Source organism: Amblyomma americanum, chromosome 10 (assembly GCF_052857255.1).
Source record: "Amblyomma americanum isolate KBUSLIRL-KWMA chromosome 10, ASM5285725v1, whole genome shotgun sequence".
Classification (NCBI taxonomy): domain Eukaryota; kingdom Metazoa; phylum Arthropoda; class Arachnida; order Ixodida; family Ixodidae; genus Amblyomma; species Amblyomma americanum.
The window spans coordinates 88188936-88199879 of record NC_135506.1 but is presented as its reverse complement, the minus strand read 5'-3'; the positions used below and the strand labels follow the sequence as shown (position 1 = coordinate 88199879).

The 10944-nt window shown below is 50.4% G+C and overlaps 1 non-coding gene and 1 pseudogene across 1 annotated transcript; both read left to right on the top strand.

Moving 5' to 3' along the window:
• Window positions 1–4460: 4460 nt before the first annotated feature.
• TRNAD-GUC (transfer RNA aspartic acid (anticodon GUC)) lies at window positions 4461–4532 on the top strand. Its single transcript has one exon. It is a non-coding gene; the product is annotated as a tRNA-Asp (tRNA).
• Window positions 4533–5016: 484 nt separating this feature from the next.
• Window positions 5017–5874, top strand: LOC144107279 (uncharacterized; annotated as a pseudogene).
• The last annotated feature ends 5070 nt before the right edge of the window (window positions 5875–10944 follow it).

Below are 10944 nucleotides of genomic sequence, written 5' to 3'. Positions count from 1 at the left end.
TGAAGTTGGAAGACCTCCCTCACGAAGTCAGGGTTGGCGGTGAGCTGGCTCTCGTGGTTGTACCGGGCAGAGCTCCGCTGTGTCTGCGCTGCCACGGTACTGGGCACATTCGCCGTGAGTGCAAGGTTCCACGATGCGGCGCCTGTCGTCGCTAAGGGCACGAAGAAAGCAGCTGCGTACGCACGTACTACGCGAGTGCTGCCGTCCCAGACAACACTGACATTACGTCCGAACTTGTCATGGACGAGGCTGACGCGGAAGATGCTGCAGCAGAGGCAGGGGACAGGGTGGAGAAGGCCCCAGCTGTGCCCCCTCCGGAAATATCCACAAGCGTACAGGAGCCCAGCAGTAAGCGGCAGCAACAGGTAGCGCAGCCTGCAGAAGTCAAGGCGCCAACGGACGAAGTCTTGAGCGGTGGGGCGTCAGCTCCCGTCGTTCCCCAGCATGGTGACAGCATGGAAGTGTCACACGCATCAACCAGCAACCAAGCAGGGAAGCGACCGCACGAGCACAGTGCGAATGGAGAGCCCAAAGTGAGCGAAGGCGACGAGCCACCGCAGAAGACTGTTGGTGTCAGGCGACCGACGTTGAAACCGCGGCCGAATGTACAGGCCGATCAACGAGCGGCGGTTAAGCCGCCGCCTTAGTTGGAGTGAGTGCCCTGTGAGTGTTTTCTGTGGGCGTGAGATGACCGTTTTCGGTGACGGACTGCATGGGCTGATTTTCCAGTCCATACGCACGAGGCACTTGTGTAAAGGACGTTGGATTACCGCCACCGCACCCATCGAACACCTTAAACTGGGCAAGTCACCCGCACCGTCACCTTGTGTCCCGAGGTATGCACCATATGTCTCCTGTACCAAAACTAGATGGCTTCTACACCTCTCAGAGCGTTGCGCATTGCAACAATTAATGTCAGGGGACTTGCTTCCAAGAAGCGTCAGTACCAATTAAGCCGGCTGTTCGTTGACAATGACCTAGACATAATAGCCGTACAGGAGACGAAAGCCGAAAGACAGGAACAGGCGGACATTATGGTGCAGCCTTTTACGGCACGCTACAATGTTTGTGTGTGCCATTCTTCTGGCACATCGGGCGGTTGTGCTGTATTTATTAGGAATTCTCTGGGGATTGTCGAGCAGAATTTAACTGTGTGTCAAACTGGCCGTTTGGTTGTAGTGGATTTTTGTTATTTCTATTTGCTATGGAGAGTCATATGCGTGTATGCCCCTAACAGGGAGATCGAGCGCAAGGAATTTTTTGAGCGCCTTGAACAATATGTGTGCTGTGAGCGGTTAATTGTGCTTTTGGGCGACTTAAACTGCGTTTGTAAAGCATAGGATAGAATTACAAAAAGACTCCTTCGTGATAAAAGTGCGGAATTGTTGAATTCGATTGTGCAAGAAAATGGTTTAGATGATGTTGTTGAAGTTCTTTCGGTAGCGCCGCATTTTACTCATTTCCAGGGTGAAAGTCACGCGAGACTTGACAGAGCGTATGTGTCGCTTGATCTGATTCCTTTGTGCAATAGCTACGAGGTAAAACACGTCTTTTACCGACCACAGCTTAGTTACGTTTACCCTGGGGAACAAAGACAAGAAATCTCGTTTCTCGTGGGACCTGTGGAAGTTTAACGCACAGTTACTCGAGGATGAACGCTTCGACATTAAAGTTAATGAATGCATTAAAGCATTGCTATCAGCAGAGCCTGGGAACTGGGTAATTAGGTGGGAAGATTTCAAACAGCAAGTGAAAATAAACGCGATTGAAAGGGCAAGCATTATATGCCACGATAAACGTGTTAAAGAAAACGAACTACATTGCCAACTTGACTTGCTCGTAAGCCTGAAAAGTTCCCAGCCGGGAAGATATAAGAAAGAAATAAGAGATACAAAAAGTAAACTTGAGATTACCGAAAAAGACCAGTATACAGCTGCCATGATACGGGCCCGTGCTGAGCGTCTCGGGCCTGACCAAGTAGCTACTAAACGCTCGCTTAGTGACGAAAAGAAGTACGCGACTCAGAATGAAGTAAGACAAATCAGGTAGAGAAACGAGTTAACAAATGATAGCAAAGTGATTCAGTTGGCGTTTGTTGAGCAGTATCGGGAATTTCTTGGGCGGCGACGGCTTGAAGAAGAGGGGTTTGCAAACACGTTCTTGTGCCGTATGCCATAACTAGGAGACGATATAAAACAAGTTCTGGAGGTACCAATCAGCGTAAGCGAAGTGGGAAGAGCAATCGAAGAGCTGAGTGCCAGAAAATCTCCCTGTCCTGACGGCCTAGGTAGTGAATTTTATAAGAAGTTCAAAGCCGAACTCACCCAAGCTCTCCACTGCGTCTTCACCGAAATTTATGAGACAAAGAAAATGCCACCATCATTTAAAACAGCACACGTTGTTTTAATACCCAAGAGTGAGGACCAGGCTGATCTTCTGTCCGTTGGGGCTTATCGGCCGATAAGCCTAACCAACGTTGACTATAAAGTGTTTATGAAGATTCTTGCCAACAGACTGCAAAAGGTCATAAAGGACCCTGTAGGGCCCCACCAAACGTGCGGTATTAAAGGTCGCACCATTGGAACAAATGTGCACATTGCTAGAACTGTTCTTGAATGCTGCGATGCCTTCGGGGGCCGAGTTGCCATGATACAGCTTGACCTTGCAAAGGCCTTCGATCGAGTGTCGCACGACATTCTTTTCGCCATTCTAGAATATGCCAACGTCGGCTCTGTGATAATACAAGGTGTACAGATGGCGTACGACAACTGTGTTACCCGAATTATAGTGAACAAACAGCTGACTGAACCTGTACCTGTGTGTTCTTCGGTCAGGCACGGTTGCCCGCTCTCGCCTCTGCTCTTTGCGATCTACCTTGACCCGTTTCTGTTATCACTGTTACACAATGATGGGATCTGCGGTTTCACTCTTCTGTCGGCGCAAGTAAAAGTGCTTGCTTACGCTGATGATATTGCTGTTTTATGCGCGGATCAAGAAAGCGTTAAAGAAGTTGTGAAAGTTGCGGGGGAATATTGCAAAAAGACTGGGTCCGAAATTAACTGCGATAAGTGCATAGGTTTTTGGCACGGTGATTGGGACAGCACACCTGCCGTGTTTACTAACATGAAATGGACGACCGCCCCTGCTAAGTACTTGGGGGTACCCTTGGAGCACTATAAAAGCAGTACGGAGTTGTCGGGTGAGATAACGCAGAGTACAAGGAAAAAAGCGGATGGCTGGAAAGGACGTGACCTTTCTGTTTTCGCGCGCGCAAGTGTGTGCAATGTATTTTTAATAGCCAGAATTCGGTATTTATTGCAGTTCGTGCTCATTACCGGAGTAAACCTGCAGAAGCTGCATAGAGTGTTTGCTGTCTTTATTTGGAGCTCAAATTGGGAGCGAACAAGTCGAGTTAATCTGTTCCTTCCGGTCAAAAGGGGCGGCCTTGGTCTTTCTAATTTGTTTCTGAAGCAAGTTGTCTGAAGATTTTTGTTTCTATGTGATCAAACCGATCCTTTGTTGCGCACAATGTTGCAGGTGCGCTTAGGCAACGTGTTGCCGGAATTTGTTGTGTCCAGTTACCCGGCCATGAATTGTGCTGTAACAGGTTTTTTGCGTGAAGTTGTGGCAGCCTTCCGCACTTTGAGCGCTCACTTTTCTACACAGTATCTATCTGCTGTACCCAGGAAAAAACTGTACAAAGATTTGCTAGATATATTTATACCTGCTCCCTTATACCGTTCCTTTTGCTGCGGAGGCCCAGGCAAAGATGTGTTAAAGCGAGTTAAGAAGATGCCGGTAAGACCGACTGTCAAATCCTTTTTCTTTAAACTTCATACCGGTACCCTTCCGGTGAAAACATGGCTAATCGATAAAGGCATTTTTGTGCCCTGGATCACTGACTGCATACTCTGCAAAAAACCCGAGACCATCGAACATGTGTTTATCGACTGCTGGGACCCGGTTTTCCACTGAGACATCTTGCAAGGAACATTAAAGAAAGAACTTCCTGTAACTCCTTAGGGCATCCGGTTTCTACCTATAGAAAGTGAGGAAGTTCCTTACGACATGTTTATGCTACTGGGCCTCCACAGCATCTGGAAAACGAGAATGGCGGCCAGGCACGCCGACGCAAATGTGCGACCAGTGAGAGAAAACTTTATAGAAAGTGCAGTTTTCCTGAGAGATGTTCTCCGCAGTCAACCCCAGCCGCCGGACTGGGTGGCAGTTATGGATGAACTGATTAACATGAAAAAGTTTTAACCCATTGTCTCGGCCAAAGTGTGGCTAGAGATTTTTATGTATTGTTTACCGGTAATAAAGAAAAAAAAAAGTATAGTGGCCAGTATCCCCGCCTGTCACGCGGGAGACCGGGGTTCGATTCCCCGACGGGAGCTTCTTTTTTCTCGCTCTAGCCCTCTGTGCCAATAACTAAGCATCGGTAAGCCAGTGGTTCCGTCTCTTCGTTAGTATAGTGGCCAGTATCCCCGCCTGTCACGCGGGAGACCGGGGTTCGATTCCCCGACGGGGAGCTTTTTATTCTCGCTCTAGCCCTCTGTGCCACTAACTAAGCATCGGTAAGCCAGTGGTTCCGTCTCTTCGTTAGTATAGTGGCCAGTATCCCCGCCTGTCACGCGGGAGACCGGGGTTCGATTCCCCGACGGGAGCTTCTTTTTTCTCGCTCTAGCCCTCTGTGCCAATAACTAAGCATCGGTAAGCCAGTGGTTCCGTCTCTTCGTTAGTATAGTGGCCAGTATCCCCGCCTGTCACGCGGGAGACCGGGGTTCGATTCCCCGACGGGAGCTTCTTTTTTCTCGCTCTAGCCCTCTGTGCCAATAACTAAGCATCGGTAAGCCAGTGGTTCCGTCTCCTCGTTAGTATAGTGGCGAGTATTTTTTTTCTTTATTGCCTGGCTTTGGCCCTTAACATTTACACAAAAAACACTCAACAAAGAACACACAAAACGCTAAGTACATCATCCTACTTCCGGCAACCATTCGGTGCGGACGCAGAATCATGAGCTCCGGCGGAGCGGCGATAGCGGCCCTTGCTGGCCGCGGAAACAGGCTTGCTGCCGACGCAGATAAGGAATACGAGATTGTACTGCCTACTCTGCCAAGAGGACTTGTTGTGCTTAACACGGTGTTTCTGCACGGTGACGTGCGAGCGAGGCCCTACAGGGTGGAAGATTTTCGGGACGCCCTCGCCAACGCTGGTACGCTCCCCGACGTCGTGGCGTTGGGGGCGTATCAGATAAATCATGTGTGGGCGGTGACGCTCAGCAGTGCTGAAGCCACGAAAAAGCTTGCTGCGTTGAAGGAGCTGCAAGTGAAAGGACGCCGGTGCATCATTTTCGACCCGGAGGATCAACAGGTAAAGCTGCGCCTGCATTGGATGCTGCACGGTGTGGCCGACGAAGACATCCGGACTGCTTTCGCGGCGTTCGGAAACGTGACGGAGGTGACGCGGGAGCGTTGGCGCGTCCAAGGGATGTAGGAGAAAGGCTCAACCACCAGGACCGTGCTACTCAAGTTGAAGCCGGGAATGAAGGTGGATGATCTGCCACACCAGTTGCGAGTAGCCGGTGAGCTGGCCCTCGTGGTTGTGCCCGGGCGACCGATGCAGTGCTTGCGTTGTCACGGCACGGGCCACGTTCGCCGCGACTGCAAGGTGCCCAGGTGTTCCCATTGCCGGCGCTATGGACACGCGGACGCGGACTGCGTCCGTACCTACGCGTCGGCTACCGGTCTCGGAAAGGCGAACGACACCGTGGAACTCATGGACGTCGCCGAGGCGGAGGAAGCAGCGACTGGCACGGACGAGGCGGGGCAAGCCGCCTTCGACGCTTGCCACGTGTGTGAGCTCCGGGGATAGCAGCAAGGCGGCCGACGAACCAGCGAGCCAACCGCCGACGGCAGACTCCCTCGGTGCCGATAACGTGACAGCTGGGAACGGGGCTAGCCCAACAGAGCTTGAGGCCGTCCAGTCAAACGACCCGAACAAGGACGACCACGGAAAGAGCGGCGCCTGCACAACTAGCGTCACGCCCCCCCGTCACCACCCCGGCGAAGCGTCCCCATGGAGGGCACTCATTCCAACTAAGGCGGCGGCTTAGCCGCCGCTCGTTGATCGGCCTGTACATTCGGCCGCGGTTTCAACGTCGGTCGCCTGACACCAACAGTCTTTTGCGGTGGCTCGTCGCCTTCGCTCACTTTGGGCTCTCCATTCGCACTGTGCTCGTGCGGTCGCTTCCCTGCTTGGTTGCTGGTTGATGCATGTGACACTTCCATGCTGTCACCATGCTGGGGAACGACGGGAGCTGACGCCCCACTGCTCAAGACTTCGTCCGTTGGCGCCTTGACTTCTGCAGGCTGCGCTACCTGTTGCTGCCGCTTACTGCTGGGCTCCTCTACGCTTGTGGATATTTCCGGAGGGGGCACAGCTGGGGCCTTCTCCACCCTGTCCCCTGCCTCTGCTGCAGCATCTTCCGCGTCAGCCTCGTCCATGACAAGTTCGGACGAGATGTCAGTGTTGACTGGGACGGTAGCACTCGCGTACGTGCGTACGCAGCTGCTTTCTTCGTGCCCGTAGCGACGACAGGCGCCACATCGTGGAACCTTGCACTCACGGCGAATGTGCCCAGTACCGTGGCAGCGCAGACACAGCGGAGCTCTGCCCGGTAAAACCACGAGAGCCAGCTCACCGCCAACCCTGACTTCGTGAGGGAGGTCTTCCAGCTTCACGCTAGGATTCATTTTCAATAAAACCAATCGTGTCGTCGACCCCTTGCTGGCGACACCCTGGACGCGCCACCGCTCATTGGTGACTTCGCTCACCTTGCCGTACGGAGCAAAGGCTACCCTCACGTCTTCGTCGGGCACGTTGTGCAGCAGCCAGTGCAGCTTGACGCGGACGTCCTGGTTTGCCGGGTCGATGACGAGACAGCGGCGGTCCTTGACTTTCAGGTCTCCGGCAGAAAGAATTTTCGTCACCGCGTCAGCACTCGCGAAAGTAACAGCCCATACATGGCTCATGCGATACACCCCCAAGGCGATAACCTCGGGGAGCAGCATCAGCTGAGCCAGCGCATCCCTGAAATCTTCGACCCGATAACGACGGGCCCGCACGTCAGCGTGCAAACAAACTGTGCTTAACACAACACGTCCTGTAGGAAGGGTGGGCAGAATCACCTGATACTCTTCATCCGAGGCAAAAGCCCTGTTTCCGCGGCAAGACATGGCCGCTGTAGCTGCTCCAACGGAGCCCGTCATCGCACGTCCGTCACGCTCGGTGGCCGGAAGTCCACTATACTAACGAGGAGACGGAGCCACTGGCTTACCGATGCTTAGTTATTGGCACAGAGGGCTAGAGCGAGAAAAAAGAAGCTCCCCGTCGGGGAATCGAACCCCGGTCTCCCGCGTGACAGGCGGGGATACTGGCCACTATACTTTTTTTTTTCTTTATTACCGGTAAACAATACATAAAAATCTCTAGCCACACTTTGGCCGAGACAATGGGTTAAAACTTTTTCATGTTAATCAGTTCATCCATAACTGCCACCCAGTCCGGCGGCTGGGGTTGACTGCGGAGAACATCTCTCAGGAAAACTACACTTTCTATAAAATTTTCTCTCACTGGTCGCACATTTGCGTCGGCGTGCCTGGCCGCCATTCTCGTTTTCCAGATGCTGTGGAGGCCCAGTAGCATAAACATGTCGTAAGGAACCTCCTCACTTTCTATAGGTAGAAACCGGATGCCATAAGGAGTTACAGGTAGTTCTTTCTTCAATGTTCTTTGCAAGATGTCCCAGTGGAAAACCGGGTCCCAGCAGTCGATAAACACATGTTCGATGGTCTCGGGTTTTTTGCAGAGTATGCAGTCAGTGATCCAGGGCACAAAAATGCCTTTATCGTTTAGCCATGTTTTCACCGGAAGGGTACCGGTATGAAGTTTAAAGAAAAAGGATTTGACAGTCGGTCTTACCGGCATCTTCTTAACTCGCTTTAACACATCTTTGCCTGGGCCTCCGCAGCAAAAGGAACGGTATAAGGGAGCAGGTATAAATATATCTAGCAAATCTTTGTACAGTTTTTTCCTGGGTACAGCAGATAGATACTGTGTAGAAAAGTGAGCGCTCAAAGTGCAAAAGGCTGCCACAACTTCACGCAAAAAACCTGTTACAGCACGATTCGTGGCCGGGTAACTGGACACAACAAATTCCGGCAACACGTTGCCTAAGCGCACCTGCAACATTGTGCGCAACAAGGGATCGGTTTGATCACGTAGAAACAAAAATCTTGAGACAGCTTGCTTCAGAAACAAATTAGAAAGACCAAGGCCGCCCCTTTTGACCGGAAGGAACAGATTAACTCGACTTGTTCGCTCCCAATTTGAGCTCCAAATAAAGACAGCAAACACTCTATGCAGCTTCTGCAGGTTTGCTCGGGTAATGAGCACGAACTGCAATATATACCAAATTCTGGCTATTAAAAATACATTGCACACACTTGCGCGCGCGAAAACAGAAAGGTCACGTCCTTTCCAGCCATCCGCTTTTCTCCTTGCACTCTGCGTTATCTCACCCCACAACTCCGTACTGCTTTTATAGTGCTCCAAGGGTACCCCCAAGTACTTCGCAGGGGCGGTCGTCCATTTCATGTTAGCAAACACGGCAGGTGTGCTGTCCCAATCACCGTGCCAAAAACCTATGCACTTATCCCAGTTAATTTCGGACCCAGTCTTTTTGCAATATTCCCCCGCAACTTTCACAACTTCTTTAACGCTTTCTTGATCCGCGCAAAAAACAGCAATATCATCAGCGTAAGCAAGCACTTTTACTTGCGCCGACAGAAGAGTGAAACCGCAGATCCCATCATTGTGCAACAGTGATAACAGAAAAGGCTCAAGGTAGATCGCAAAGAGCAAAGGCGAGAGCGGGCAACCCTGCCTGACCGAAGAACACACAGGTACAGGTTCAGTCAGCTGTTTGTTTACTATAATTCGGGTAACACAGTTGTCGTACGCCATCTGTACACCTTGTATTATCACAGAGCCGACGTTGGCATATTCTAGAATGGCGAAAAGAATGTCGTGCGACACTCGATCGAAGGCCTTTGCAAGGTCAAGCTGTATCATGGCAACTCGGCCCCCGAAGGCATCGCAGCATTCAAGAACAGTTCTAGCAATGTGCACATTTGTTCCAATGGTACGACCTTTAATACCGCACGTTTGGTGGGGCCCTACAAGGTCCTTTATGAACTTTTGCAGTCTGTTGGCAAGAATCTTCATAAACACTTTATAGTCAACGTTGGTTAGGCTTATCGGGCGATAAGCCCCAACGGACAGAAGTTTAGCCTGGTCCTCACTCTTGGGTATTAAAACCACGTGTGCTGTTTTAAACAATGGTGGCATTTTCTTTGTCTCATAAATTTCGGTGAAGACGCAGTGGAGAGCTTGGGTGAGTTCGGCTTTGAACTTCTTATAAAATTCACTACCTAAGCCGTCAGGACCGGGAGATTTTCCGGCACTCAGCTCTTCGATTGCTCTTCCCACTTCGCTTACGCTGATTGGTACCTCCAGCCCTTGTTTTATATCGTCTCCTAGTTTTGGCATACGGGACAAGAACGTGTTTGCAAACCCCTCTTCTTCAAGCCGTCGCCGCCCAAGCAATTCCCGGTACTGCTCAACAAACGCCAACTGAATCACTTTGCTATCATTCGTTACCTCGTTTCTGTACCTGATTTGTCTTACTTCGTTCTGAGTCGCGTACTTCTTTTCGTCACTAAGCGAGCGTTTAGTAGGTACTTGGTCAAGCCAGAGACGTTCAGCACGGGCCCGTATCATGGCAGCTGTATCCTTGTCTTTTTCGATAATCTCAAGTTTACTTTTTGTATCTCTTATTTCTTTCTTATATCTTCCCGGCTGGGAACTTTCCAGGCTTACGAGCAAGTCAAGTTGGCAATGTAGTTCTTTTTCTTTAACACGTTTATCGTGGCATATGATGCTTGCCCTTTCAATCGCGTTTATTTTCACTTGTTCTTTGAAATCTTCCCACCTAATTACCCAGTTCCCAGGCTCTGCTGATAGCAATGCTTTAATGCATTCATTAACTTTAATGTCAAAGCGTTCATCCTCGAGCAATTGTGCGTTAAACTTCCACAGGTCCCACGAGAAACGAGATTTCTTGTCTTTGTTCCCCAGGGTAAACGTAACTAAGCTGTGGTCGGTAAAAGACATGTGTTTTACCTCGTAGCTATTGCACAAAGGAATCAGATCAAGCGACACATACGCTCTGTCAAGTCTCGCGTGACTTTCACCCTGGAAGTGAGTAAAATGCGGCGCTACCGAAAGAACTTCAGCAACATCATCTAAACCATTTTCTTGCACAATCGAATTCAACAATTCCGCACTTTTATCACGAAGGAGTCTTTTTGTAATTCTATCCTCTGCTTTACAAACGCAGTTAAAGTCGCCCAAAAGCACAATTAACCGCTCACAGCACACATATTGTTCAACGCGCTCAAAAAATTCCTTGCGCTCGTTCTCCCTGTTAGGAGCATACACGCATATGACTCTCCATAGCAAATTGCAATAAAAAAATCCACTACAACCAAACGGCCAGTTTGACACACAGTTAAATTCTGCTCGACAATCCCCAGAGAATTCCTAATAAATACAGCACAACCGCCCGATGTGCCAGAAGAATGGCACACACAAACATTGTAGCGTGCCGTAAAAGGCTGCACCATAAGGTCCGCCTGTTCCTGTCTTTCGACTTTCGTCTCCTGTACGGCTATTATGTCTAGGTCATTATCAACGAACAGCCGGCTTAGCTGGTACTGACGCTTCTTGGAAGCCAGTCCCCTGACATTAATTGTTGCAATGCGCAACGCTCTAATAGGTGTAGAAGCCATCTAGTTTAGGTACAGGAGCCATATGGTGCAT